Below are 4,959 nucleotides of genomic sequence, written 5' to 3'. Positions count from 1 at the left end.
CAACTTGCTTCTTCGGTGCTTCATACCTTGTACCACTTCTCAAGTGAATGGCACTAACCGTTTCATGTCTTGGGGGATTACTTTGAGGTGGTAATTGCCCCTTTTGTCTTTGTGAGCTTGAAGATGCTAGTTGAGTCAATTGTGTTTCCAACATCTTGGTGTGAGCTAGAATGTTGTTGATGGTGGTTTCCTTTTCTTGACTATCTTTTTGCATTTGAGTGAAAAATTCTTGTTGATTCTTTTGCATTTGGAGGACCGCTTTTTGGACATCAAAACCTTGGTCATTTTGGTGATTGTATGGATTTTGATTTTGGTAACCTTGGTTTTGACTGTAAAAGGGTCTTTGATTTTGGTTTCTCATGGGTGGTGGAGTGTATGTTGTTTGAGGGTTTTGAACATTTTGGCTTTTGTATGAGAGATTTGGGTGAAACTTGGTGTTTTCATTGTAATAGTTGGAATAAGGGGTACCACTCTTGTATGCTTGGAAAGCATTCACTTGTTCATTTGTTCCCCTACATTCACTTTGGTCATGTCCCAAAGTTCCACAATTCTCACATATCCCACTTGGGATTGATGAGGATGCCGTCATGGCATTAACATGATGCTTTGGTGATTTCGAGACTTCTTCAAGTCTAGCCATAGCTTTTTCAAACTTCAAATTGATTGTGTCAATATGAGCACTAAGTTGAGCACCCAATTGAGTAACAGAGTCCACTTCATGCTTTCCTCCTCTAGTAGCCTTGCGAGGTCTATTAAATTGTGAGTTATGGACCGCCATTTCCTTAATTTTGTTCCATGTTTGATTGTCATCAACTTCGGTGAACATTCCATTTGATCCCATGTTGAGAATGTTCCTTGAATCTTCATATAAACCGTTCCAAAATTGTTGTACCAAGAACCATTAGCTAAGTCCATGGTGAGGACATGAGCGACAAATTCCCTTGAGCCGCTCCCAAGCTTCATACAAACATTCTTCATCCCTTTGCTTAAAACCCGTAATTTGAGCTCTTAGCATGTTAGTCTTTTCCGGTGGGTAGAATTTTTTGTAGAAAGCTAGAGCCAACTTCTTCCAAGAATCTATTCCGAGAGTGGCCTTGTCAAGGCCCTTCAACCATTGTTTCGCGGTGCCGATTAGAGAAAAAGGAAATAAGACCCATCGAATTTGGTCTTGAGTCACACCGGTTTGAGAGATTGCATCACAATAGTCGCAAAAGGTTTCCATATGAGAATGAGGGTCTTCACTAGGCATCCCCCCAAATTGGCTCCTTTTGACTAATTGGATAAAGGCGTATTTGGCAATAAAATTTCCGGTTAGATGTTGTGGTGTAGGAGTACCATTGGGTAGGTTCTCCTTGGTGGGTACGGAATGTGATGAGAATTTAGGCATTGTAGGTTGATTTTGTGGGGTATTGTGTAATGGGTTCTCCTCTCCTTCTATTGCGAAAGGGTTGATGAACTCAATAGTTGGTTGAACAACCTCACTAATACCTCTCAAATTCCTCCTAGCAAATATCCTATTGTTCGTCAAGGTTCTTTCAATTTCACGGTCAAAAGGTAACAAATCACCTTGTGACCTTCTAGACATGCAAAATATCATACAACTCGAAAACAATTAGAACAAACCTTGAGGGGTTTTACTTCCCCAAGGCGAAGAAAGACACAACTAATAACAATAAAAGGAAATCTAAATCAAGTAAACACCGTCCCCGGCAACGGCGCCATTTTTGATCGGTCCGTTTCGTGTTCACAATTTAAGGTGTGGTCGTTGGGTCACGTCCAAATCAAAACACAATTTATAGCTTCACAAACAACTCTACAATTAGTAAAGAGGCAAGTAAAGGTCGGATCCCAAGGGACGGGTATTGAAATGAGATTTCTATTGCAACTAGTGGTGTCTTAGGGGTGTCACAAATTGGGTTGATGTAGAAGGTCACTAAACTAAAATATCAATGGAAATAAACAAGCAAGATGAATTAAAGAGTTGTAAACAATTGATTAAAAAGCACTAGGGTGGCATGGGATCATATGGGAATCATGGGAATTGATCATACAAACATGTTCTCAAATTATAAGCAAGCAATTATTGTTGTGATGGATTGAGTTGGGTTATATCTTACAATCCTAGGAAAGTTTGGGTCCCGGAGCCGAATCGATTAGATTGTACAACACCTACAAGTCGACTCAATCTTCCCTACTCAACAACATGCATGGTCTAATGAGACTCGAGTTGGTTTATGTCTTACAAGTCTCATTGAAAAGATAGGTGATGGGTAAAAAATGCAAGGATTCATAGGCTCGCATTTCATCAAACATAACATGTGCATGAGTTGAGATCAAAACAAGCAAGCAAATAAAGCATGAAAGCATATTAATTTAAGCATGAATCATTCCCCATGTTGGTTTCCCCTAATCACCCATTAACCCTAGCTAAGAGACTACTCACTCATTATCATGTTGATCATGCTAGCAAGGTTGTCAATCATACCAACAAAATAAAACATGATGAATAAATGAAAGTAATTAACAATAATTAAAAAGGGATTAAGAGAATTATACCTACTAATGATTCCAATAATAAAGCAAAGATAAAAGAAGTACTTGATGCTTGATTGAGAGGTTGTCAATCTCCCAATAATAACCCAAATAATCTTCAATTACCCAAAACAAAGGATGAACAAAAGAGAGATTAAGGAAATAAAACTTGTATTATAACTTGATTAATTGTTGATTACAAAATTAAAGAGAGAATTGATTGGTATTAACTACTCTAAGAATTGATAAGAAGAACATACTCTTCTAATTAGACTAATGGGGTATTTATAGTGGAAATTAGGGGAATGCATTAGGGTTAACTAAGGGCTAAACTAGTAATTACACTTTTTTTGATTGAGCAGGGAGGAGCCGGTATTTTTCGAAGGAAGGGCTTCTTTCTTTGTAGCTTGGAGAAGACGAAATTGCGCTGTAGAGGAATCCGAGCGGATTAGTGTCGGGACGGGCGGATTCTGACGGTGGAACACGAGCGGATTCAGGAGAATCCGGGCGGATTGTGGTGGCTAAACCCGAGCGTCTTGGTGGAAAACCGCACGGATTGTGCATGGTGAGGACGGCCGGATTGTAGTCAATCCGCACAGATTGTTCTTCAGCAAGATTTCTTCTTCTTTTCTTCCCTTTTCTTCATAAATTCCTTGGAGATTTCCTTGGGGACTCAAGGATCGTTTCTCAACATTGCTCATCTACTATAATATGTACAAAGGCCTTCTAATCTTGTCTCTCCTTGATGCTTGGTCATTGGATTCGATCAATTTAGTCTCGTTTTGCCATGAAAATGCAAGATTCTTACTCCTTTCCTACCAAGGGATCAAAATCTCAAAGAATATGCAAAACAAAGAACTAAAGATAAGAAATGACCCAAATATGCACTAAAAATCATGGGAACAAGGCTAATTCGGGGGCTAAATATGTGCTAATTATGGTCACATCAGTAAAACTCACATCAATTTTGGACAGTCCACAGTCCCAAGTGGCTATTCCCATAAATGTTTCCATGTGCCTCATGGTTTAAATACCACAGTCAAAAATATTTCTGTTATTTCTCCATGGAAGCATTACTATTGTAGGATCCATGCCCATTACTATATTACTTTTCTCCATAGTTGATTGATTTTCACCCAAAAACCGTGCAAAAGCATCACCATGTAACACAATAATAAAAATTAGCCGAGATGAACCATAATATACATGAATTTACCAATGCAAGTGAACGATAATAATTCATAGTTGAGGAGAATGTAAATTTACCAGTTCAAGTACACTATCACCATACTCTTCTAAGACACTCCCCCTTCTAATGCGATTGTCAAGAATAATGAGACATTTCCTTGGCAGGTCGAAAACGTACAACACAAAATGATTCTCAAGTGCAATAGGGAAGAAGAACTAGCATCAGGGAAAGAAACAATTGTAAGGTCACTGACACATAAAGGTTAATTTCATGTTAAGTAATATCACATTTTGAAAACTTTGACAGTACATTCACTGACTTCTATTCAAATAGACTACTACAGTAATACTAAATTTAATTTCAATTACTAAATGAAGTGAAGGACTCACTAGTTCAATGGATGGAAGATCAATCCACTCAAACTCATTTAATTCTACTTCGATGCGACGCTTGAAAGGTTTGTAACGATGATCATCAATAGAAGCACCTGTGTTCTTCATTAATAACAACTGCACAATGAAGAAAAGTAATATAGTAATGTGAAAATGTTGGAAATAGTAAACTGAAATACATGAAAACAATGACTAAACTTACATATGTAAGTGTACTAAAAAAGAATCGTGTGGGATTGGTTGGATTCTCATCCTTTTCTTTGTGGTTTAGATATGCCGACCAAGAATCTATGACAAAGCTTGAGATATAGTGATACGGTTTTAATGACAATAGTTGATCCCGACCAAAGAAATTATTTTTGAACTCAAATAACGTATTACTGCACAAAAAACAGTAATAGCATTATGATTAGCAGCAGATATGTAAAGATGAACTATGTAAATGAATATAAAATATTAAATCTTCTGTATGTAATTACCAACTGTTATCCACAGAGTCGTGGCCAGTGAACACATAATTTGAAATCTGATATTGCATTGATGTCAAAGGTATGAAGGGATTCGTGTCGTCAATAGCATCAATGAGAGGTTCACTGGAAGGACTCTTACTAAAATGATATTGATTCCCTGTTTTCGGATTTAAAGGTGGACGATCAGCAGACAGTTTCTTTCTTTTTTTACCCCGCTCTGGTGCTGCATAAACAGAAGAGTCCTCATCTTCTAGGAACACACCTAAACTGAATGACACAGCAGCGTTTGTAGGCGCATCCTTATTCCTTTAAGCAATTAATTTTTTCACTTTACGAAGAGCCGCTATGTGTTTGCTAACAGAAGTGGGTTGTTTGT

The 4,959-nt window shown here is 37.8% G+C and overlaps 1 non-coding gene across 1 annotated transcript; it reads left to right on the top strand.

Moving 5' to 3' along the window:
- Window positions 1-908: 908 nt before the first annotated feature.
- On the top strand, window positions 909-1,015 carry LOC141602844 (small nucleolar RNA R71). Its single transcript, XR_012524751.1, has one exon. It is a non-coding gene; the product is annotated as a small nucleolar RNA R71 (small nucleolar RNA).
- Window positions 1,016-4,959: the final 3,944 nt, after the last annotated feature.

This window comes from Silene latifolia, chromosome 9 (assembly GCF_048544455.1).
Source record: "Silene latifolia isolate original U9 population chromosome 9, ASM4854445v1, whole genome shotgun sequence".
Classification (NCBI taxonomy): Eukaryota; Viridiplantae; Streptophyta; class Magnoliopsida; order Caryophyllales; family Caryophyllaceae; genus Silene; species Silene latifolia.
The sequence above is the reverse complement of the archived record's forward strand: the minus strand, read 5'-3'. Positions and strand labels throughout refer to the sequence as shown.